At 42.8% G+C, this 26293-nt stretch overlaps 1 protein-coding gene across 2 annotated transcripts in view; it reads left to right on the top strand.

Moving 5' to 3' along the window:
- SHROOM2 (shroom family member 2) overlaps positions 1 to 26293 on the top strand; it is a 126608-nt gene that overhangs the window by 50743 nt on the left and 49572 nt on the right. The gene's annotated exons all lie outside the window — the stretch shown is intronic.

The following is a 26293-nucleotide window of genomic DNA, read 5'->3' as shown; positions in this document are numbered from 1 at the left end:
AGTGTCTTTGTCGGAATCAGAAAAGAATTTTGTTGCAACACCGAAAATGCTGAGAATTGGGTTTGACTTGTATGATCAGCCAGCCCATAAATATAGTAAGTGTTCTGAAACTGTCTCAGATGGGGACTATATGTGAAAAAACACTGACAGATGAGAGGTATGTAACCATGCTTTTCGCCTTTGGTTTAAGAAGGTGCTTTTGACAGAAGCAGTTAGGGGAACGTGAATCTCTTTTGCAGGTAACAGAATTTATGTTGTCACCAACAAGCTACTTCCAGAAGCACATACAAAATTTTTGTAGCTCTGAAGATAATAAATATAAAATAAAATGCACGCACAACTATTGTAAATCATGTTGATGTTCAGCAGTTTCAACTTGTGTTGGCTATTCTGGTGAAAAAGTTTTGTTAGTGAACAGACAGAAACAGCAGCTGTTTCTGTCACAGAAAGGGAGAACTTCAGGGTTGAGAAGTTTTATAGACACTGAAGAATCTGCCAAGGCAGCAAGTCTTAATTATAACAAATAGCTTCAGACCTAGTGGAAAGATTCCCTCTTTCATGATGCTTTTCAGTTGTGTGATAGCAACTTGCTCAGATCTGTGAATTCTGATCTGTCTTTGGAAATGACAGGTTTGTTGCTGAAATACCCTAGTAGTAGACTCACCTAAGACATTCATGAAATTCATAACTACTTCACTCCATGCTTTTGGAGAACTTTCCTACAGCTAGTCAAGCCCTGATTTGCTGCTAGGGATTTGTGGCCATTCTTTGCAGGCAACAGAGCCCCATTGCTATGCACGCCTGCATGCAGCTTGGTGCAAAGCTGATGGATTTTCATCGCTTTCTCAGCGCTCCTCTTTTTCGTTCCTTAGCATATGCCTGTGCAGCAGTCGCAGGCAACCTAGCTGTTCTGGCCAAGAGGCTGAAATAGTGGCTGTTGTTAGGGAAAACATTTTTGTCCTAAATTCATTAAGGCTTCCAGAGCTCCCCAAACAGGCAAGAGCCTTTTGGGTCATTGGAAAGCCTGCATAATATTAGATAAAATTTAATAAAACATACTGAATGAAATTAGCTAGGGTTTTTGTTTGTGGTTTTTCAACTTTGCTCTTTCTGTTGGAAAGTTGCCTTAGGACATCAGTCCTTTGACGGTCAGAAACCTTTAAACACCCAGTCTCATTTTATTCTTGGCCAACTTGTTCCCATGCACTGCTGTCTGTGTGCCGAAACAGCTTTTCTTTTCCTGTTGGAAGTTCAAATGATGCAGGTTTTTATAAAAGCCTTGTTGCATGCTTTCTTCCAGAAGTTATGGTTTGAACAACAGCATTGTTTTGTGCTGTTTGCCCTAAATCTTAGGCTGAATTTTTATGAGTGCTTTAAACAGTCCTGTCTTTAAGCAGGCCAGTTGTGTAGTCTTTGTGTGAGCACTCCTGCAGGTCTGGATTGAATTGGATCAGGGGACTGATCTGACTGCAAAATTACTTGGGGAAGTAGGTTTTCAGCTGGATAGGACCACCACTTTCAGAGGCAGTCTGCACTTTAATTGCTTACAGCGATCTTGAAATGGCTGCCTTAGCATTTTTAGACTATTTCAGTTTTCTTTAGATCCACCCTGACTGTTCTCTGGGGAGAGCGGGGATAGTCCCACAATTCCTTTTCATTGAGTTATATATATGAGATGATGTATTGATCTTCAAGTTGTCTTAGCATCTTTTTGTCTGCTTGCCCTGTATATCCTTTGTCTAGCAGAGTGATGCTTTTCTATAGCATTGATTTAACATGCTATTCCCCAGGGATACCAGCGTGATAATTTGAAGCACAAAACAGACAAGCAGTTTGAAGCTCAACGACCCAGCTTTGGAGGCTGAAAGAATCTTAGTTTTCACTCACTTTTGTCCTTGATATTGGTGGGAATTAGCTTGAGAAGCCAAGATTTCTTAGGGTTGTTTATGTTAACTATTTCTAGATTCATCCAGAACTAAAAAGCAAATGCTTTGAAAATTATCACAATGTGGCAAAATTTACTTCTTAACAAAGTTCTTCTGGAATGTAGAGAACTTCCTGTGAACGTCAGGAAAATCAGGTTTTATTCACCACTTCTGAGAAGCACATTCATGTGAAATTCTTCCACATGGGTCACTCTTCCATGCAGTAACGCCAAGCCCTGGTCTCACATAGATCTCGTTATTTCTGTACCTGGGAAGCAGTAGGGCATGCTATTTTTGTTTTAAAAGTCTAATTTAGCTAAAGCCAAGACCAAGTGAAAAAGTGTTGCCATAGTAAGGAACGCATTTCATTCACGTAATTAAATTGTGACTGTAGCAAAAGTTTCTGGTTTGAATATTGTGGTCCAGCAGTGGTACCTGGCTTCCACAAAATTATTTTTTCCCACTATTTTTAAAGAATCTGATGCTTGAACTACATTAGGAGAGAAAAAAAAAAAAAAAGGCACTTGTTTCTAAGTAAAAATGACTGCAGTACCAAATACTAAGCACAAATATTAAGCATAAATTTGCTGGCTACCGGCACACATACTTGGCCTTATTTTTTTGGATCCTGCATATTTGTGGTCTAAGCCAAATCTAAACTGCGCAACAGGCTCAACAACAAACACACTTTAAGTAGCTTACAGGTATTGATGGCTGAACAAGTGCAGTGTACCTTTGGTCTTGGATTAAGTGAGGACTCAGGAGGCTTTGTGTTGTTTTCTCAAGTGGATTTGTCAAAACAATACACCTTAATTGCATGCTAGCTCTTCACTGTAGTACTGAGTCATTTCTTGTGTAGATTCCTATCTTAGGAAGATAGAAAGTATGCTTAGGACATTTCTTACAGGAATTGTACGTGAATTTCTTTCTTTTGGAAAAGATGTATGCATGTCTACATACACACATCTAAAACTGCTGCGAGTGTTGACACTAAGGTGATTATCATATTAAGAATAATTAGTTTTTCTGCGTCCCTTTCGTACTTAAATTCTCTTCATATTAAATACAATCTCCATGCCTTTGCACATGCTAGACATGAGCAAATGACATAAAGCTGTGAAAGTCTGGAATATTTTTTCACTATGAATTTATGAGATTTATGTTAAATTGTTAAAAATCGGCACACAGGTGGGGCTTTCATTTGTGCTCAGTTAGAGGCAGGGCTGGGATTGTGTGGCCTTTGGGAGCCACCCTGAGAAGTTAGGTGGGATTGTCCTGTTGGCTGCTTCAGTGTGTGTTAGTGGTGATGGACAGCGGGGGCGGGCAAGGGGAGGAGTAGCCATGGACTTCTTCTGCAGGGTCTGCTGGTGGCAGGGGGCTGGACTTGGCTTAATTTGACCCATTCTGGAGGAGCTGCCAGCTCCCGAGAACCAGTACATGTGAGCAGGCATGTGTCCTTTTCCTTTAAGTAGTGGGTTTTTTTTGATTCCTTTCTGTGGGGAAAATGCAAGTTGCCTTTGCGATGCTGAGGAGAGCCCTTTGCTACAAAAGGGAGAGGGAATGAGGGTGAGGACAGAGTTGACACCAGAAGTGTAGCGTGAACACTGAAATGTGCTCTGCTGAATCCTGGTAACAGGAGCAAATGTTACGAGAGCTGCACTACAAACTCCTGAACGTGGAAGGTTAGGGTAATCTTTGTTCGCATGGCACTTCATGGAGAGGGGAACAGCCTCTTAATTGAAGCAACTCAAAAGCAGAGCTTTCAGTAATTGTCCTGAGGGCTCCAAGATTGTGCACGATGGTTTCAGAAGCTGATCATAGAATCATAGAATCATAGAATATCCTGAGTTGGAAGGGACCCTTAAGGATCATCAAGTCCAACTCTTGACACCGCACAGGTCTACCCAAAAGTTCAGACCATGTGACTAAGCGCACAGTCCAATCTCTTCTTAAATTCAGTCAGGCTCGGTGCAGTGACCACTTCCCTGGGGAGCCTGTTCCAGTGTGCAACCACTCTGCCTGAGCAGAAACCCTGGAATAAAAACCTTCCAGTCTTTTACAGCGTCAGATGGGAGATCACAGAAATCTTGGCATATGCTGAGCAGACATGTGCTTAACAGCACCAGTGACCTTTCCATCATGGGTTTTCTGTAACGTAACAGGGAATCCAGTCTTACCCATTTCCTGCTAGTGGAGCAGCTAGCTGTGGACTCCTCAATTTTTTTTGGCCATGGGAGTACTGTTAAAACTTGACAGCATCAAATCATGAGATGGAATGAAAAGATAAAGGGTCTGTGGTTTTTTGTAAGATGATAAGATATGATTTGAGGACTGTGAATTCTATCTCTTACCTGGGTTTGGCCACTTGATGGTTCAAGTTTTTAGGTGTCAAAAATAGTATAGGAAACAAATATAAAAATATATCACAGAATTTCTAGGTTGGAAGAGTCCTCAAGATCATCGAGTCCAACCTCTGACCTAACGCTAACAGTCCCCACTAAACCATATCCCTAAGCTCTACATCTAAACGTCTTTTAAAGACTTCCAGGGATGGTGACTCCACCACTTCCCTGGGCAGCCTGTTCCAATGTCTAACAACCCTTTCAGTAAAGAAGTTCTTCCTAACATCTAACCTAAAACTCCCCTGGCGCAACTTAAGCCCATTCCCACTCGTCCTGTCACCAGGCACGTGGGAGAACAGGCCAACCCCCACCTCACTACAGCCTCCTTTAAGGTATCTGTAGAGAGCGATAAGGTCGCCCCTGAGCCTCCTCTTCTCCAGGCTGAACAAGCCCAGCTCCCTCAGCCGCTCCTCGTAGGACTTGTTCTCCAGGCCCCTCACCAGCTTCGTCGCCCTTCTCTGGACCCGCTCAAGCACCTCGATGTCCTTCTTGTAGCGAGGGGCCCAAAACTGAACACAGCACTCAAGGTGCGGCCTCACCAGAGCCGAGTACGGGGGGACGATCACCTCCCTAGCCCTGCTGGTCACACTGTTTCTGATACAAGCCAGGATGCCGTTGGCCTTCTTGGCAACAGCAATATGTAGGTCTGCAGATTGTAAGCAAGTGTTAAAAATATTTGGTCCATCGTTATGGTTAAGTATTGAACAATAAGCCAAACGTATTTGTAGAGAACCACTCTTTGGTAGGAGTAAAGTCTATTTTGCCATTAAATTCTATGTTCATTACTTCTTGAACTAGGGTTTATTACAGCAGAACTAGGGTTGATGACTAGTAAACATTATCTATCCTTTTGGAAAATTACAGCTGTAGCTTTACTGCCCAAGAAGAGATATTCTGGTGCCTGTATTTCCAGCCAGACTTCGGAAATACCTAGGAAACTGCGATACAGCTTTCTAAGGCTGTACATGCATGCATATGCTGTAAGCATGGCAGGGGCAGTAAATCTTCATACCAATGCTTCTTGTAATTGCTCTGCAGCTCTTTCTGTATGTACTGTTCATGAGTGGGTATTTGTAACAGATGAACGCTGCTTTAAAGTTCAAGGCTGGAACCGTTCTGTGTGGCTGTAGTTGGTGGAAAGGCTCAGCTGCTAAACTCTGGTGTCAGAAATTCACTGAGAAATGGGCCAGGGAGTTGCTTTAGGCCCACTCTTCTGCACTAAGCAGGCTAGGGAGTTGGAAGTAAGTGCCAGATGGGATGTCCTACCAGGCTCTGCCAGACCTGGGGCTGGCTGGCCCCATCGTGCTGCTCCTCCAGCAGCCCGGTCCTGCACTATTGACCAAAGACACCAGGAAAGGAGGTACATGCACACTCATATTTTCAACAAACTATGCATTTAAAGAGCCCTGATGAGGACCATTTCCCCTGCTTGTCAGGCTGTTGGCGCAGTCAATTATGTAGAAGCAGTGTGAATCTGTCTTCCTTCCAGCCTAGCAGTACCATGCAGGTATTCGGGTGTTTCCCATGCAAGTCCTCTTTTTGGTGGGGCATATATCTAAAAAACACTTTCATTTCTAGCTGTTTTGGCGTATTAGTTTCTCAGTTGTGTCAACATGACTTGTTTTGTGCTGTTAGTGACATACCAGTCGATGCTTTAAGTGAACATAAGCTTCAGTTCCTCGAATTGGAGGTGTTGCCCTTGGTTTCAAAGAGCAAATCATCGTTCAGTGTTTCTGAATGTTTGTCGTGTACAGCTGTCAGAACTCTCTTGATACATATGTTGTGACTGACATGTTTTTATGTTGTGGTGACTTTCATAATCTCATTCTTCACAAATCTGAAAAAATCCACTGTCAAACGCGAATAATAGAAAGCCAAAAAAACGACAGACATCACCATGTTTTACAAAGTCAACTCCATCAGGATGGTGTTTGAAGAAGTAGGAAGGGCATAGAAATTTCTTTGTGGGTAGAAGGAATCATGTATAGTTTGAATATGCTTCTTCCAAAGGTTGCTTGTGGCAATGATACTGAGTTTTGTGAAGCAATTACTGAAATTGGACATTACATTTTTGTGGATTGGAATATGCATCAGGCAGTAACAACCTGTGAGTCATAAATGTTTTTTTCTTCCTTCAGTCCTGCAAGCACTTGTTGAAATGGTTAATTTTGAGCATGAGTAGTCTCATTGACTTAAGTGAGAGCATTCACATGACTGAAGATGAAAAAGCGTACAAGTGCTTACAGGATTTAACCAGAATTTTATAACAGGCAGTACACTGGATTTGCGCTTAGCACTGCTTTCCTCAGGTGAATTTCAGTTTACGTGGTAGAAACAGTAATATGTATCCCGTTGGATGAGAGGTGGAAGCAGGTGCACGTTCCAAAATTTGGGGGTCTGAAGTCTGTCATTTCACATAGTAATTTCACATGCACACACAAAGAATTCATCTGTGTTGGATAGCAGCAAGTACTGTAGATCCCTGCTGTCTCCTGACTGTAACAGAATTGTAACCCCATCCATTCAAGACCAAATAAATAGTGTTTTATGTCAGGAATCTTCTTTATATTTGCAATGAATACTGCTAAGTGTGTTGTATACAGTTTGAAATATTGTTTGGGGTTTTAGAAACTTAAGAGTTTCTTTTTTCTTTTTCTTTTTCTTTTTTTTTATATATTTTTTTTCCTTTCTTTTCTTTTGTTAAACCCCAGGTAAGAACTTTGACCTGCATGTGCACAATTTCAGGAGAGCAGTAATACTCAGGTTCCAGTATGCTGAAGTTCTCCTTGTGCTACTTTAGTTTTAGGTTACGTACTTCACTTTCTGACAATAAATGACTGACTAGATTGCAAACTGGAATGGTTTCTTATATTTTTACATGCCGAGTAGCCTACTGTGTTAAGTGTAGAGATTTTGTGCTCTACTTAGTTGCATAACGACATGTAACACCTTCCAATTTGCAAAGATTACAAAAGGCTTTAAAATAATTTCTGAATCCAACTCTTAAGTCTGGAAACATGAATAATTACAAGAAAGGCAAGAACGCAGGAGTGTCACAGCTTTAGTTACTGAATAACTGGACAAATTTGCATCTTATCTCCTAAACAAGAAAACCTTACTTTATGGCCATTGCTCCTGAATTTGCATAATACTGGATCACCTGGCAAAGCAAGGTCTGGCACAGAGACACAGCTGCAGCACTGCTGAGTTATATGGCCCTTATGCTTTTAGTCTGGTGCAGAGGACTGACAGAGTGTCAAAAGCCAGGATTTGGGGAAATTTATGCTGGGTTGCATTTTAAATTGGGATCTGTTTGTTGGTCTGGCTCATGGACCAGCCTTGGTGGCAGGTGTGCAGCCAAAGTCCATGGGGGAGGTGGGGTTGTCTTCAAAACCTGATGTGGTCTAGTGCATGTCAGAGCAAAATAACTTTCCCGTATAAAACTCAAAGCATCTCAGCCTGTGGCGTTGCTCTTTGTGGAGGCTCAGTAATTTGCATCGTGTGGCTGTAGTGCTTCAACCAGGAATGAAGGCCGGGCTGTCTCCTGAAATGCCCTGGGACTGGAGGAACTCTCCTTCCCCACTCCCATTTTTGGGTCTCCTTGGACGTGGGTAGGTAAATCACAGCTGAAACCAGTGTGGGAGCACACCGCACAGGTGCAGGAACGCCGGTCTTGGGAGCGTGGTTCCTGAGGCACTTCAGCTCGTCAGGGATAGCTGTCCAACTGTAAGCCCATTGCGGCAAGCGGCTCAGAGGCAAAACACACCCGTTGCTGCTGGCCAGAAGCAAAGCAGGGCTTTCACGGCCATGTGCTCCAAAAAAGCAGCAAGTTCCTTCTTGCTGAAGGCACTGTGCTGGGCTGGCGCAGGCAGCCGTGTGCTGACTCCATCTGGGGTGAAGGGGTAGGGGGGGAGGGAGTCCGAAGGCTGCTCTGCGTCCTGCTTCTGGCTCCAGCTCTTTGGCCTCAGTCATGGTGAGATCCTGAAATTCCCAGTGTATTCTGATTCCTTCTGCTACTGCTTGCCCTGCCAGAGTCTGCGTTTTTCTTCAGCATTACTGGGGCATGAAGCCTTTTTTGTAGTCGTGTTAAAGGTCAATTTCCTTAGCCCCGTGCTTACATAGCATGATAATTTCCAAAATATTTGAAAGTAAGCCCTGCTGGAACCAGCATGTGGAGCTAATTCTTCAATATGTGAAGCATTTTAGATGCTTTCTGATGATAAAGACTTTTTTTTTTTTTTAAAAAAAAAAAAGCTTTATTGTCTTTTTGAGGAGTTCTGATAGATCATGGCAAAACCTGAGGTAACGGAGTGACATCAGCAGTTTAATGCTATCTAGTCATCAAAAGGTAGTGGGATGTACACAAACTGAGGGTGAGGAAAAGTATTTATGTAATTTATATAATATAACATAAATCCCACAATCAACGCTTTTATCACTGACATACAGTTGCGCTTGTCCAATTCCCTGAGGCAGAGCTAGGAAAAACAGTTCCAGAATATGAAAACTTTATCACGGTAGTCTGTTGTGAATTTATCAGGCAGGAAGACCGATGATTTCATACCTCATATAACCTAACACCTCCTTGTCGGCAGCGTGCATCTTATTTATAAATGAAATTGCTGTTCCATCCTGCTCAAGCCTGCATGGTTGGCTGAGGTACGAGGAAGACTGGAGCGAACGTGGATGGTAAAATCCTGATTTGCCCACATTATTGACTGAGCTCCCATAGCCTGTAAGGGCACTAAGGCTTGATAATTTATTTGCATTTATTTATTTTCACAGTTTGAAGCAGAGGATTTTACAGGCCTGTTTAGATTGTCTTTATGTAGACTGCAACTTCCTAGGTCACAGGAAAGGAAAGCAGAAAGGAAAGCTCTGCTGCAGCAAGGTAATGCTTCTTCCAGCACAGTAAATTCTCTGTCGAAATGCTGCTTGAGTTTACCATTTAAAGACATCTCAATAGTAATAGACTGTTCTTAATTACTTCTTTACTATCTTTTACATCCCCCAGTCTTACCTCAGAAGTCCAATAACCTAAGGACGCCATCATATTTTTATTTTTCTGTTTTCAAATGTTGTGTCAGTTTGTTTTTTAGGGATACTTTTTAGGAGTCATTTCCTTTTATGATAAGATACTGGAAGCTGAAAATGCAAAAGCAGGAACTCCTGGTTTGCATGGAAAAAATGCTGCAGTTCCTTTTGCCGCTTCCAGAAATATAAGGTTTTTATATTTTTTTTCTTTGTGGTTAGAATTTATCAGTGCTTTTCTTGGAAAGATAACAGAGTATGGAGTATTCAGATACTCAGTGCACAGATACCAAAAACAGCAAAACCACAAACACAGTCTTAATGTTTTAGCTCATTGCACTGAGCTTTAGTGACTTAGAAATGTTCGGAGACAAAATGCGGTGGTATCAGAAAACAACCTGTTAATTTCAGATGTCTCAGTGTGAGTGAATCATTTTAAAAGTGCATAAAATCCCCAAAGTGCTGAGTAATCTCCTTTTGAGAACGAGAAGGAGGAATCAAAACGTGTCTCAAAGCCAGTGCTCAACACCTGAGACGCCCGGAATCTCTCCCGACTTTCTGAAGATCGTGCATACAGCAATTAACTGTCTGAGGCCTAATTTTAAATGTGCAAATAAGGCTGCCTGAGCACAACATCGGCAGATTGCTGTTACTCCCGATAGCTGCAAGGCTGTAGGCTTCCCCGTGGCTGAATTCTTTGCGGTTGGCGCTCTCTTGTGGCTGTTGCTTTCATCGAACAATTTGAGACGAATGTTAAAAAATACACGTGTAAATGAGGTTTCACCTTACGACATGCTCGGTCTCCTTTGGATAAGAGTATCTAAATTAAATATATTAATATTTGGGTTTAATATTTTATTTTAATGATACAGGAAGGTCAATCCAGAGAAAGCCGTCCAAAATGTGTTTCCCTCAAGATCTCAAAGGGGGCGTACGTATCGTGCGTTCATGTTTTTAGTTGTTTTACATCTTTGGGTGTTTGGTGACCAGCTGTATCGCTGAGAAAGGCTGGCCAGGAGGAAGCGGAGGTCACGTCACCAGCTTGAGTCAGGCAATGGAGAGGATGGGATTGCCACCGTGAGCAGCGCACTGGAAAGCAGGTGCTGCTTGGTCTGTGCCTCTGCTGTCAGTCATAAACAGGTCACTTCCCATAACTTTGGTTGTGAAAGCAAGCAAAAAATGGATTTGAGAAACCTCTTCCAGTGAAACTGAGAAGTGTGTTACCGGTGAAGGGGTTTTAATGCTGAATCACAATTTTCTAATTTTAGGTGTGACAGAGGAGAAGCAGGAGATAACTCTTGGCCTGTTCTGATTCCGAGTTAAAAGGCTCTTCATTCTCAGTAAGGAATTCAAGCTTTCTGGAAGCTCAGATTGTGGCATGCAGGGGTTTTTCTTGAACTAGGAATCTCCAGTTTCCTATTTTAAGAAAAGAGTAGCTTTTAATGAAAGTCAGTTTGTTGCCGTGTAGACTCCATACCATCATGATTACAAATCCAGTGTCATAACTTTATAATCATATCTGAATTAATACCAAGTGTGTGAAGTTGGCTGTAGGCTCCTTTTCCTTCTACAGTGCAATGCAGCAGCAATTAAAAATAAATAAATAAATAAATAAATGAATAAATAAATAATCCCAGAGTATTTACTTGGTTGTCCTCTCTCAGAGAGAGGCAGGTTCATGCTGGAGAGAGGGCCTCGAGTGAGAGGGATTTTTCCTCACAAAATACTTGACTGAAAATTCTCTGTTCTTCAGGATGCTGAAATCTTTCTACATGGCATTTGCCTAGTCATCCAACTTAATCTGGTGTTCAGATCCCATTTGTAAAACATGTAGAATAACAATCCCAGTCTTTTCAGAGATACTTTTAAAATTTCAGCTACTCTTAAAAACACTTTCATAGTAATTATGTGACTGTTTATTTACAACTGTTTTCCAGATTATCCAACAATGATTTTAGGCTCAGGTTTTCCTTTTTTTAAAATTAAGGACATGCTTGCTATTTTGCTTGTTTTCCCCTGTTTTTCCCACTGTACCAGTGTAATTTTGATACTGGTAACTCTTCAGATAGTGCATTCAGTAGTACTCACGTACATGATTTATTATTCTGTTATATAGAGTGAAAATGGACCTGTTGCTGGAAATCCAGGAAACAAAGACCTCTTCTCGATTTGATTTTACATGTCTCTTTTACTGAGTAGCCACCAAGTATAGAATAGTATTCGTCACCTGGACTGTGCATCCTCATTCGCATGATAATAGCTTTTTTTTTAGACTTTTAGTAACAACGATGGCAAAGTGACCCATAAAATGAAAGCCTGTCTGTGGCTGTGCACAGTTGTTAATGTTGGTAAGCCAGGGGTCATGCTAAGTAGCCTTCATTCAGGTTACTTGGAAAACCAACTAATTACAGAGAAGGTTTACCACTTGTGAGGATGTAATGCCCTCTCACCTTTATGCAATGTGCAGTTGTTTCTGGATAGGTTATTGCAGTGTGGCTGGGAGGGTTTTAGCCACACGTCATCTAACTCTCCAGCAAGTTCACACGGTGGTGCTGCAGGACGACTTTGTAATTGCGTAACTCTGTCCTATGCTGCCTAAACTAGATTTCTTACTGAAACGCAAAAAATAAGACCACTTCTTGTCCTTTTCCCCACCTCCTCCTCCTTCCTGAATTTGAGGATTTATGGCAATCTGTGGGACTTCCAGCATTTCCTTGCAAGCGCATCCTCCTGTGACCTGTGGAAAACAGTTCATTTTTTGTACTCAGGATGTGGCCAGCCCACTGGTAAAAATGCTGTGGTGAAGCAAGTTTCTTGTGGCAGTCACTCTGCTGTGTTACAGCACAAAACCAATGCAAATGCATATTTATTGTGTGTTTTGTGTGATGGGTAAATGAACCTCAGGGTAACCCGCTCTGAGCACATACTCTGGCATCTAAGAAGAATATTTCTCCTTCTCTTTCTCCTGGATCAATCCCTAAGGGTACAGTAGAAATAGGTATTCTTTCATCTTCCCCTGACTAAGGTGTATGCAGCCTGTTACCGTATCTTTTACACCCTCAGCTGTGATGGTGGCCAGCAACCATAAGAAGCTTATATGTACATATATAAGCTGCAGGGGAGTGCTGGTGTGAGGATGGAATAAAGTTTACTGTTTTAAAAGATACTGCAGTAAGCTGTCCTTTGGAAGAGTTCCCCAGAATTTCGTGAGTCTCCTGGTGGAATCGCAGGATGTAGCTGCGACTTCTTGCCCTAGGCAGAGCTGATTTCCAGTGCCTTTCTGAGTTATTAATTTCTGGGGATATCGCAGGCTACCTCTCCTGTTGGAGAAGTGCTGTTCTCCGAGAAGGCCGGCTGGTATAAAGCAAATTGGATAGGGGAAATGTCTGTGGCTCTCAGGTGCTGTTGAAAACCCATCGGATCTTAAGAGGCCCAGGTGCTCTGGAGATTTCTTTTAGCTTTGCTGCTCGAGCAGATTTGTAATCCCCCTGGTGACACTGACTTCTTTACCACGTAGCGTCCCAGACGGGACTGCTAACCTGCGCATCTGCCTCAAAGACTGCCAAAGCAAAGCAAATGGCTGTCAGAAATAAGTTTCAAGAGTCTAATCTCAGCATGTTTTCCACGTGCCATTTCAAACACTGCTGCAAATCAGCACTGGCCCCCTCCTGCTCCCCCACTTGAGCCCTGGTTCAGTTCTCCAGGCCTTCCTCCCCTCTCCTCTCCTCCCCCAGGCAGCATGTGCCAGGCCCGGAGCCGCCGGCGTGCCCAGCCCAAACTGCTGCGGGCCCTCGGCGTGGAGCAGTAACAAGGCTCCCTCGTCAATCTAATTATATCCCCTAAGCCGGCACGGATTAGCACGGGAGGAGCAGGAGGAGGAGGAGGACAGTCTTTGCCTGGAGGCTGGCAGGGTGCTGGCTCTGCACCACTTTCGCTGGGTGCGGGGGCCCAGGTTGGCACCCCACGTGTGCCCTGCAGGCTCGGGGCAGCCCCACGGGGCCGGGAGAAGGCCTAGGCCCCAGCAAGGGACCGGGGAGAAGGGTAGGTACCTGCGGCGGTGCTGGGGATGGGGCACGGGCACCCCGTCAGCTGCAGAGCTCCACACCCGTGGTGCTGGTGGTTGTGCCCGGGGAATGCAAGTGCTCGGGGCGCGCCTCGGTTGGCTTTTTCCTGTCTTATTTGCTCCATGGAAAAATGAAAAGCCGTGCAGCGTTGTCTTGATGGTGTCTGATTAAAATTTCGTAATAGGATCGCTGAAGTGGAGTCGAGGGGAGGTGACCGTGCAAGGAGCGTGTTGTTGTCTCTGTGCCCGTTTGCCTACAGTTTCTGACACAGACCTGGCCCTCTTCCAACCTAGAAATTCTGTGATTCTGTGATTCACTGCGCTCCGTGTTGCTGAGCAGAAGCACTCATCACTCGGCGAGGCCGTACACTGAGGCTGGTTCACAGACACTGCTTTCCAAGAGGTCTGCAGCTCCTCTTCTCGGACCGCTCCCCTGCAGGTGCTTATCGTCAGGACAAGTGGAGAAGCAGGGTTAGTCTGCTGGAGAAACCTGGAGTGTTAAGGCTGGAGAGTTTTTCACTCTTCAGCGTTTATTGGTGTGAAAAGGAAATCCAGTGGAAAAAAGTTTCCCTGGCTGTGAGCTGTTGGGCCAACATGCGCAGCTCATGTTGCGAGGTCACACGGGGATGTGCGGGATTTGTACTGAGCACTGCAGGAGGAAACAAGAATGCGGGTACATGGTGTAAGACCAAAACTGCTTTTGTTTCCTGCCCATACATCTAGAGAAAGGGTTGTGGGATTTCTGTATGGGAGGGAGAGGTATATGGAGTAATGAACAAAACTGGAAAAACAAAAATTTTGATGCAGTTCTGTGAAAGGGGGGCTGTTAAATGACAGGTTTGGCAGAGGGCAATTTTTTTCTCACTGCTTGTACCGTCGCTGCTTCCTGCTCTTCAAGAACATATGCTGTGAAGGTGGGGTGCCAGAGCAAGGGCTCAGGGTGTGTTTGTGTCTCTATCTGCTTAGCGGTGGCCAGACAGCTCCATTAGCGAGATCGTTAATCTCCTGAGGCTAATGGAGCTGCCCTCCGGCGCGAGCTGCTCAGACAGGAGCTGCCCGTTGTGCTTGTGGGGAGGGCTCCCAGGAGAGTTATGGTCAACGCCTGTGGGTTCCTATTGTTTTATAATAATGCGTAGTAATGTGTGGTAGAGAGTGGCACGTGAAAGCACACAACACGTTTTTTCTGACCTCACTGAACTTGAAGTGAAGCTATAAAATATTGGAGTTTCATTAGTCACTTGGAGCACATATGTGGTATCCAGTGCATCTCCTTCTTCAGAGAATGCTGTTTTTGTATATTAAAGACATATTTTCTTTTCCTTTGAGGCTGTTTAAAGCTCCCTGAGGGAAGTTTATACCACCCTGACACCAGTATTACAACCCAGTTTTGTTTTCCAGCAGGAGACAGAGTCTAGTACCAACAACCAAGAGCTCCAGAGTTAAAGACAGGGATGTCGTCGCAGCTTGCAGTCATAGATACACCAGTGCTAGTTATTGTGAGGCTTTCCACAGATACCCTACATCAGGATCCATACCTTGGTTTATGCAGGAGGAGTGTACAGATGAATTCAGTTATTAAACCACTCAGTCATTGTAGAGGGATGCTGGTAATCCTCGTCCCTGCTTTTTAACAAAGGTTTTATAAGTAGGAGTAATTATGAATATTAGTTACAGCTTTTTTACATCTATTGTAACTGATCTGGCTCTGCAAAATCATCAGTGTGGTTTCTAATTTGATTTCTTTGTACCCAAACAGATGTTTCAACCGTGGGTTTTTTTTTAGTTTTATTTTTACCAGATTGACTCTCTTGTAAAATTTATTCTTAGTGGTAATTAGGGTGACTAAAGATTGAGATCTGAAGGGGAGTGTGAGGTAGGGTGGAGAGGAATAAAATATTTAAAATTTGCATTGTTACTGCTGTGAAGTGATTCTGTTTTCAATCTTGCTTGGAAAACAGCTTTTATTTTTCTGTGAAGTCACTGAACCCAGCTTTCAAGTCTAATGATGCCAAATTGGGTGCGTATCTTGGCACATTCGGTTTCTGCAAAATAAGCCTCAAAGCCTGCAAGAACATCATCCTTTGAACAATATCAGCACTACCCTGGGAATCCCAGAAATCTGAGTTGTCTGCTGACTTTTAAACATCCAGCTCTCAGGGGCTTTAAAAGTTGTAATGTTGTCATACATCTGCTCGGAATAAGACCTGTGTGTGTTCCTCAGGCATCCAAATCAAGGGAAACACCATTGCTGCTGTTAGTATTAAGTAGGATATTTTTATTTTTTTTTTGGTTGGTGTAAGTTTACTTATGACCAGAGTGTGTTTGTTATGCGGTTGCACTCAAAGTGGTTCCTCACCTGGGCCAGGAGCTCAGGCTGGCACCTTGTCTGCTCCCACCACTGCTGTCCCGTGGCAGTGGGTGGCGAGGTAGCTGCCAGGGGCGATGCTTTGGCAGGGTTCACGTTCGTGTCTGCATCTCTGGAATGGCAGCAAGAGGAGTGGAGGAATGGAGCCCTCTGTTTTCAGGGCTCAGACATCCCTCTGTGTGCGTGTGACAGAGGGAGGAAGGTTTCGTTTGGGTGGACACAGGCACAAGTCCAAATCCTGTAAGTACAGCGCTGTGTGTGGAAGAGCAAAGGCACCCATCTTCTTCAAGCACAGCTACCTGAAGAAGAGCATCCCTGTCCCTGGATGACTCAGAAACTCATCCACAAAGGAGACAATGTGGGGGGAAAAGAAAATCATTCTTACCTGTTCTTGCTTCTGTGGCCACCAGCTGGATCTTTGTCATGCCTAACCTCTGTGCCCATACCCGCACTGTCTTGTGGCAGGGTAAGGCAGGGACCTCTGCCTGTCAGCAGCGACAGGGTCAGGCCTGCCCGTGCAGATCCCCTCTGCACTAGTTCAGAGTCTGTACACAAAATGTTGAAGAAATTGGGTCCAGATTAATGTGCCCATAGGCGAGGGGAGCTAATGGCCCAAGAGGTTGCAGGAAAATAGCTGTCCTCGGCTAGCGGAGAAATCAGATGGATGCAATAAATGTTTCAAATTGGACTGCCTCTCATTATAATACTGTTACAGCTGCAGCCACCCGTTGGAGACAAAAAGGGGACATAACTTGGAACTGAGCAATTAGCTTCTCCACCTGAAATCCGAGCTACCCCTGGGAGGTAAGGAGGGAGAGATTGCCTCAGAAGGCGATTGTGCAACGATAACCACCTTATGCCTCAGGTTTCCAACGTGTTAGGGCAGCTGAGACTGCATGCCCAAATTATGAGCTCTGTCATGTGCCAAGACTTAGGCCTAATGTCTGTTTTAATCTGAAAATAGTTATTATGACAGTAAAAATCCATTTTTAAAAGCAGTGCCATATATTGCATAGTGATCTGCAGTTGCATAGCTATCTCCAAGTACCCCACTCAGTGGGAGCACTGTACATTTTTACGTGTACTTGTATATGGAGTCCCAAAGGGGCTCCTACAGACCTGGCTTCTCTGTTTACTGCTTGTTCTTCTGAAGTGCAGCAGCTTTTCCTTTTAAACCTCTGTTGTCCTTCTCAAACCAAGATGCCTTGAGGGAGGAACAGTTTCTGCATAAAAAGCTTATTCCGTTATTTATTAACACGGGATATATTGTAATTTTTCTACAGGATTGCACTCATCTTTGGTCTCAGTTGTGGCTAAACTGGATTAAATGGGTCTCGGATGCTGTGTGACGTGGCCAGAATTTATTTGGAAGATTATTTGAGGAGCCTGACTTGTGAGAATAAACTGAGACACAATATTGGAATACTTAACGAGTGTAAGCTCTTAAACAGATGAGCAGAAAGACTTCATGTGGTCCCGTTGAGTCACTTTTTAATTTTTATGCCAGGGACTTCTCTGGCTTAAAGGACTATAGCATTGGTAATGGAGGTTTGTGTTTTAAACATTTATTTCATTAAATACCATTCCTGCAGTGAGTCTCATTTAGCCATTCCTCTTTGCGAACGATTTCACCACATAATATGCAGCTGAGGTTGCATTATCCTCTGCACTTCCATACCACTGCAATCAGTGTGGTTTGAACAGAGGTTTAGAAAAGGCTTTCAGGTAGAGAATCTGAAATTGGGGCACAAGTTTGTCATTCTCTATATATTCCCTTGCTGGTCTTGTCGGCTGGTATTACTTTTGGTATTCCTTTTCTTAGTTCTCACTGAACCAAAGTAATTTTCTTTTGCTGTATTTGGGAGAAGAGATGTGGTGAGGAACTTGAAAAGGTTTCAGAATAGCTGTGGAGAAGCCGGAGTCTGCCCGTTGCTCTAACTTAGATCTAATGGGAGGATTAAGTTAGAGTGCTGATGCAGAAGTTCAGGAAATGGGAAACAGTTGTGCTCTGCCCCTGGCGAGGCACTGTTGGCCTTGCCATGTCAGGAGGCGCGTATCTCCCTGTTAGCATGGTGGGGATCTCAATATTGCAGCCTCAGACCAGGCAAGAGGGGCTGGGTATCAGTTATCATTCCCTGAAGAAAGCAGAAGCTGCTTGTGACCAGTTTGCGGCTGTGTCAGATGAGGAATAAGACAGTTTGTGACCAGGTTTTACTAGTGCTGCATCCTCGATGTGTCAGTGTAGCCCCCGTATGTCAGAGGAGTGTCCCATCCAGCTCCCCAAAGCGGAGAATCTGGAAAGTAGATTGGAGCACAAGTCAAAATATTTGACAAGTCATCTAAAAATGAATTACTGGCATCCTGTACCTTAATTCACATTTTCAGAGCAGGATAAATAATTCCCACCTGAAGGGAAAGCGTGTGCTGAGGTTAGTTTTTAAGCCTCAGAATTTAGAGTTACAGGATTGTGAGTCCAGCTTGATTTTATAGAGCTCAAGATGCTGATTTTGAGGCCTGCAGGCTGGAGGAAGCTTACCTGCCAGAGTAGGATGCGTCGGGATAAGCCAGGCGTTGGGTGGACTGGAACAGCGGGAGCTAAGAGAGACCAGGGATTTCTTTTTGAGAAGAGTATTTTGTTTGGTGATCTTGTTTCCATACTTGTGAAATGTCCTGTGGATTTTGGTGGAACACAACATGCTTCTTCTTGTGGTTACTTGTAAATTGATGAATGACAGAATAAGTTTCTGGGTGCTGGTGACTAGGAATAAATCTGTTCTCTCACCTTCCCTTCAGGTGGCTGATGCTGTACATTACTTTATGATGTTAAGAGTGGGTAGCCCACCTTCTCCACTCAGAGGGGCATTGCAGAAACAGAAAAAATGGGTTTACACATCATCGCTTTGTCCTGCGATATTTGTTCCCTTCCAAGGCTTTATGAACAAGGGGTAGTGAGCCGGAGAGCAGGCGGGACCCCAGAGACAGTGGGAAGCAGAACAGGAGGGAGGAGGAGGAACCAGGGAGGGGATAATATTTTCTTCCTTTCCCTTTCCTCTCGGCTTGCTCATTGCTTCGCAAAGTAAGATTTTCCAAATTTGTAAATACAGTTGTTCATGCCCTTGAAGATTTCCTTTATTTTCCTATTTTTAAAGCAAAAGCGTACACTTGTGGTACTTGGGGAGACTGCTGTTAAACGGGGCTTGCTCATAACTCCACGATTAGTCACTTGATGACAGCTTTGCTTACATAAGACACAGTTTTCTTCAAATATAGCGTGTTATCAATAAATTTTAACCAGAAAGGATAATACCGTACTACGGGGAAAGTTAGAGGAATTCACAAAGTTGAGTAGGAGCCCAACTTTTATATTTTTGCACTCATTAAAATCACTTAAATTTTGAGGAGTGTCAGGTATGCTAGGTAAGTAGCGGACCTGTCCTGGGATGACAAGGCTGCTAATGACTTTTCTTCTTTGCGTGAAAATCTTATTCTTTATTTTTAATTGCTGTGCGTGGCTTTCTGCAGTGCTTGAGATTCCCAGCTGCGTGCTGTCTCGGCTGATCACCTACTGCAGTTTGTGCCTGCCTGTTTCGTGCACAGTCCTGGATGTCTGTCTGGGCTTTTTCGCCCGTGGCTACTGAGCTGTCACAAGGCAGGGGGATGCGGGCAGCGGGGCTCAGCTGCCTGCGGTCAGAGAAGGGTTTTCTCATAAACCAGGCTGATTAGTTTTCGTCGCTGGTTCATCCCATTCCAATGAAGTATGTCAGAGCGGATTTTCCCAAAAGAAAAGATGCTAATGTGGCAGGAGGGGTTGCTCTAACAGACAGATCGGCTGTGTGCTGCTGCTCATGGAGAAAAGCAGAGTCTTGAAATAAAAACCCTGGCGTGGCTTTGGGTGTTTCCAGCAGTAATTTGACTTCATACATATTAGCCCTTCCAGTCCGTACCTGACAACCTGACATTAAAATTGCTGCTGACAGTTGTTGTTTTTTTTTTTTAATATCGAGAACTTGATATTATAAATTCACTTTTTTAATGTTATTTTGCTGGCAGGCTAGGGTAGCTTTTTAAATCTCGTATAAGCAGCACTTGATCAGTTATGATGTGAAAGCATTTGCATTTAATCTTCATCAGACACCTAATATTACAGCCGTCAACAATTTTTCATCCTAAATAAAGTTCCATTCAGATTTGCTCTGTATTCAGGGCGTACACATCAACGAAAGGAAAGAGGTGTGTTGCTTTTATAAAGCTCACTAGATAGCTATTAGATCTAAAACGCATTGGCTTAAAATACTTAGCAAGTTGCTCTTTTCCATTAGATTTTTGGGTTTACCTCTCACCATATACAGGCATTTTGCACCATTTCAGTTTAATCTCTGTAAAAGTGAGGTGTTGAAGCCTCCACCCAGTAAACTTAAAAATGTCAAGTCCTTATCTGTCCACCGTTTTGCTCTTGAGAGGGATTTATGCAGTCACTGGTATGTCTCACCCAAACAAAGCTGAAATTTACTGTGCCTCTTTGGAAGGACATTTAAGGCCCTCCTGGATGGGTGGTATGAACACTGGCATAGGCTGTAGTGGGAAAAAAAGCATTTTAATTGCTGCTGCCTAGGCTCAGGACAGCGGGAAGTTAGGGCATCCAGGATTGAATCCGAGTGAAAGGCAGCCTTACAAAAAAAGAGCAAAGTGATTCCGACTTCAGCAAGCAAGCAGGGAGAGGATGTGGATCAGGTACGTTGGGAAGACCAAGACAGGTGGGTGATGCCTTTGTATTTCAACCTGGAAGAGGAGCTGTGGGCATATTTTGAACTTTGGAAAGCCTGGAAAGTGACTTCACGTGTATGTACAGAAGAAAAAAAGAGTTAGGAATAAACTTTTAGAATCATCTGTGTCGCGTAAGAACTACAGACAGTGAAGGGAAAGAGGTTTTTGTTTTCTTCAAAATATGTTGTGGGAGTTCCCTAATTGTGTGTGTGGGATCCCTTAATATGGGATTGTTGAATGAAAAATTTCCAGGACCCTCCTATGTTTTTCTTACTTTTTTTCTTCTTACACACCACCACCACCACCTTCTCCATTTTCAGAGGAAGAGAGGAAGGGATAAAGTGAGAGACAACCTGTGTAGAGGAAGGGTGCTCAATCTCATGGTTTGTGTGCTTTGGCCTCCTTTTAAAACCACGTTCTCCCATTGTTTAGTTTTCTGTTATGTACAAAGATACAGACAGGTATACAGGGAAACACTTAAAATGACAAGGGGGAAGAAAGGTATTGTATTGCTTTTATTGTAGAGCTTCTTTATGAAATTGATAACTATTTGAACCTAGATTAGGATGATTCGTGGATGTATTGAATTATTAAGAAGCTGTTCATGTTCCTTACAGAGGTTTGTTGTTTTCTTTTGGCAAACCTGAGATATTACCCTGGCAGGTAGCTCTGCCAGTGGTGACTCAGGTAACATGAAGCAATCTGAATTCTACAAATACAGTTGCCTGAGAGAGAAAATACCCGATGTCTTTGTCTGCAGAGGGTGATGACTGCTTGAAGAGTCTACAGAAAGGAATGTTGTTTGTCTGCTGGAGTGGGGGGAGAAGAAAGAAGACATTTTGACCAAATAAGTGCTCATTCCAAGCAACATCTAATTTGTTCAGATGATGACTTCATCCTTTTTTTTTTTCTCTTCAACCCCCCAGATTGTCTTGCTCTAGTTGTGAGCTGCCAGGTTAGGCAGCTGGGTGAGGTCTTCACGATCTGCAGCTAAAATTACCTTGGACTGTTTTTGGAAGGCAATAGGGTGACACTGCTATTTCTTCTCACTCTTTGAGGTCCTTGTGAATAACTGCATCTTTATGGTAGTTTCCAACATCCTTTTTTTCCTCCAAAGGTTCAGAAGACTAAAAAATCTGAATAGTGTTTTTTTAATAATGAAGTGCTTTGGTAGTTTGTTTACAGTGTTTTCTTACATACTCATTTAATTGCATCATAAGTTGCTCTGCTAGTGTCTTTTAATCCATGAAGCATGAGATTTGTGAGCTGAAAACAAAACAAAACAAAAAAGAAAAGAAAAAACACAGTTTGGGAGGATCTTTTCTTTTTTCTCCCACAGGACATTTGGATTTATAAAAAATGGTAACAAGAGTTTGTATGTCTGGCCCAGTATCATACCCTTTTAAAGGACTGGAGGTAAACTACAAAGTCATTTGGGATTTACAAGGGAACAAGCAAGGGCACTTGTGCTGCCACTGCAAATTCTTGCCATGGCCTCCACACGGAAGAAAAACCAGTGGATGAGGAGCTGGCTGAGGAGATGCCAAAGAGGGCCTTGGCTGGTTGACATGGGACTGGCAATCCTGAGGACATCTGAGGGCTTTTTGTTGTGCCCTTGGTGTACAACAAGACTGGGCTGCTGCATTCCTGTAGCCATCTACCTCGCTCTGATACCAGGACAAATTTTTGGCCATAGACGAAGCTTAAAGTAACCAACTCTAAGTAGTTTGTACCTCCTGCTACAGCTGTTTAGAATAGCCCAACACCACATTTGCAGTAAAGCACTGGGGAGCTTACTGAAAAGACTGAGATGCATCTTAGTGAGTGGAGGGAGAAGAATTTTATTTTGATAGCAGCTGTTCAATTTCACTAAATTTGCTGGTTCCCAAATTGTGGGACTTGCAGGGAAGTTGCACCTTCACAGCACATGGGCTCCACCAGTGGTCTGCAGCTCTGGGACTTAAACTGTTCTGCAGAAACTAGAGTAAAGTGGCTGAGATCTGAATACAATTTGTTTAACATAATCACTACAACAGTTTTAACTGAGGAAATTACTCCTGACAGTATCCAGGAGTTCTTGCCAGCTGCCGTTCAGTTCTGACTGAAGCCACTGACTGGCCCTTCCTCTTAAATTAAAATTTTAATATATATACATATATGTATATATATTACATATATATATATATATATATATATATATATATATATACACAGATTCACAGATTCGTGTAAAGGCAGGTTTTGTTACCTGGTGAAGCTGATAGAGATGAGCAGTATAAAGCATTGCATTCTGAAGTACTGTCATAAAATGCCTATTTTGGGTTCAACTGGACGCAGTGAATCTGAATTATAAGTGATTATTACTGATTTGAAGTAGGGCATTGAATTCTGCAGTGTGAGAGCTGCAGAATCCAGAAACATATGATCAGGTAACTTGTTCCAGGGTTGCAGAAAAACCAGTGTGTAATTTTCATGTCCTAAGAAATAAAACTAGGAATTTTTTATTTTTTTAAGTCAACAAGAGAGCAAAAGTGGAGTTGTATTTGGTTTCAGAAGAACCATAGCCAGATTCCTGCATTTGGAGGGCCTGGTTTGCTCCCTGTGATGAGGCAGGCTTCACTTCCCGGGTGCTCTCCGAGGGGGAGGCAGAGGGAGAAATTCCCCTGGGAACTCTGCGAGCCTGCTGGCTGCAGTAACATGAGAAAGGGACTCGCAAGCTTTGCTTGCTCGTTGCATTTTTGTCCAATTTCCTTTGAAGCTGTAAAAAAAAGCTGACAGGCAGACCGCTTTGTGTTGATGTGGAGTTTTAAAAACCTCCTTGCAACAGGGTTGCAATGCTTTCTGTTTGGTTAAACAGCATCCTGGAAGTGGTGGTGGCTGGCTCTTGCTGAAATGGCACCAGGTTTCTGTTCATCACTCAAGCTATGCTTACCCATCTCAAAAACATCATTTACATTTAACATGAGAAGTAGTCCTACAGAGTGGTAAATTCCAGTCAAAATAATGATGTGAAATAATAGAAGATACCCTTCAGGACAGCAAATAGTTGGGTGGTCTTAGCTGAAATGCCTCACCATTATGATTCATAACTTTTTTTTTTTTTTGTGGAGAGTCCTTCGCAAAGTTTCAGATGAAAAAATCTCTGTAGGAATTGTTCTGTAGGAGTTAGCTTTGTCTTAAGATAGGCCAGAATACATTTTCTGTAAGTATGTAAGTACTGCTAATATTAAAAACATTTCTTTGAGCTAAAGAGAAGGCGCCAGTAGCTAGGTGATTGAGACATGGGGAATGAAAGCCCGGTTTGGTGTTTCAGAAATACCGTTCAACCTCTTTTATGTGTAGCTGCTGCTACTTAAACCTCAAGATTTGCAGCCTTGCACTTGCATGTGAGCCAGCAGCCAGGCATTGCCATCTTTGTTGATTCAGCAGAAGGCTGGAATGAAACATTAACAGGGAAATAAATCCTGGGGACTGCTTTTCACTGGGATGCAGTTCGCTAGAACTGCGTTTCTTTCTTTAGCTCTGGGACTCCGCATGCAAAAATTTGTACAATAAAGCTTCATGAAGCTGGTTGGTGAGAATAAAACAGAAATTTCTGGTTTGGGGGACAAATACATCTGTTGTTGTATCTGCTGGCCTTTATCTGAACGTTACCTACTGTAAGTCTTTTTCCGAGGAAACACCTCTTATTCATTGATGCTGTTGTATGCTGAGGTCCTTCACTTACTTTATTTGATTTTCTGCCTGATTTTCATTTTTAAATTTCAGTTCAGTTCTGATGCAGGCACCTCAAATGTGAGCAGACTTGCTGATTCTGAAAAGAAAAGAAAAAAAAGAACATTTGTGTGCATTTTCAAATGATCTGAAAAAAAATCTGAATTTTTCATCTTGACTCGATCAAATATTTTTCTGACTTCTGTTATTGTTCCCAGACTTGCCCAGTTTAATTTATTTTTTTCTTTCTTGGTCAAAAATGCTTATTTTCTGTTTTTTCTCTCATATCCAATCAATCTCATCGGTATTGCTGCTGCAATCTATAGCAGTATTTATAACCTCTCTAGCCTGTGAAATTCAGACTGTCTTTCTTAAAGACTTCCAAGCAGTAATTGTAAAAAGGGAGATTTATTCTGAAAAACTCTATGGGAAAGGTTGCTTTATTGCTAAACTATTTGCGCACACGTGTCATTGATACCACTCTAACAGCTTGCACATAGCAAAGAGAAATTGTTTTTCCTTTTGTATCAGATCTTCAAAGCTTATCAGCATTTTCCTTCCAGCAGCTTTTGTAAAAGCACTGGTAGAAAGACACTTCCAGTGAAATGCTTTTATTAATGCTTCCATTAATGGCACAGATTTTCTGGGTTGTAGGTTTGGATGATCTCATTCTGTCACTCAGAATTAATACAGAGGTTTTACATTAGAATATGAATGTTGTGCTTCCAGCATCTTCAGTTCTCTGCAAAATACTCTGCTTTTCAGTCTTTCATTTTCTTGTTTTTCCAATTCCAATTTCCAAAACCGTTTCCAAGGTTTATTGTTAGAAAAACTGTTTCTTGAAGTGCAGGAAATAGTAAATGGAATGAGATGGTGAGAATTGAGCTAAAAGCAATGTTGACTGAGCGTAGTCAATTAATTCTTAGTCAAGGTGCAGACTGCAACAAAAGCAGGAACCTACCTGGTTCTACCTTCCAGGTACCCCACCAGTATTTTTAGACCGGTCAGGCTATTTTATTATGTGTTAAAAAAAAAAAAAAAAAAAAAAACAACTCAAATATTTCAATGTGTCCACAAATACAAAAAAATAAAGCAGAACTTGTAAGTTCTAGTGCAGTTGATTTGCCTCGTGTCACAGCTCAGTCCAGTCTGTTCCTCCCCTTGCTTGGCTCCTCAGGAAGATGAAAGTGGTGGTGGATATTGTAGCACAGAAAATGCCATCTGAAAACGATGTTCATGTGGCGAGAAACTATCTTATGAAGATTTTGAGAAGTTCCATGAGGTATAGTACTGACTTCACAAGTGCATCCCTTCCGCCCCTTCCCTCTGACTGAATCCCTCCTACCATCTGCCAAACCCGTAGCAAACTACTGCAGAAGACCCCTTCCCTTTCCCTAACCTTCATCTCCTCATCCTCCAAACGTTGCTTGTATTCCTCTAGTTTACTCGTCTTGTGTTTCCTTTGTGGTGCATCACACCAAAGTAATTGTCTCTTAACAAACCTTCTTCACTGAATCAGTGCCTAAAAGGTATATTGAATTTGCCTAAATTACGGTTTGCCTCGCTGATGTCAGTGACATGAGAGGGAGCAATGGGAAACTCATCGATGTTCTCTGCAGCTGAGTAAAGGAAGGCTTCTGTCCCATACCTGAATGTGAGCCTGGGGGCCCTGGAGTACACGAGGACTGTCTGGAGCCAAGCATCACGTGGCTGAGCAGAATCTCCTCCACTTGTTTTCACCGAGAATATTTTGGCTTCTCCACTCACTCTTTTAATTTCATATCCTGCCAAGGAAGAGTGTACTGACTCTCTGCTCAACCGTTTTCTCTTTTGTCATGTGAGAAAGAGTAGGCTTTTGTTGATGGAAACAATTACTTCTTTTTTTAGTGACAGTAATGATGCAACGCTTCCTAGTGAAATTACAGCTTCCCTGTAGAATTATTATATTCTCCTTTTATAATCCTGCATGCAGAGTTTGGAAAGGCAATTTATCACTGAATTCATCAGATGTTCTTGAATGTACTTCAAA

Source organism: Anas platyrhynchos, chromosome 1 (assembly GCF_047663525.1).
Source record: "Anas platyrhynchos isolate ZD024472 breed Pekin duck chromosome 1, IASCAAS_PekinDuck_T2T, whole genome shotgun sequence".
NCBI classification, from domain to species: Eukaryota; Metazoa; Chordata; class Aves; order Anseriformes; family Anatidae; genus Anas; species Anas platyrhynchos.
This window is presented reverse-complemented; position numbering and strand designations above follow the sequence as displayed.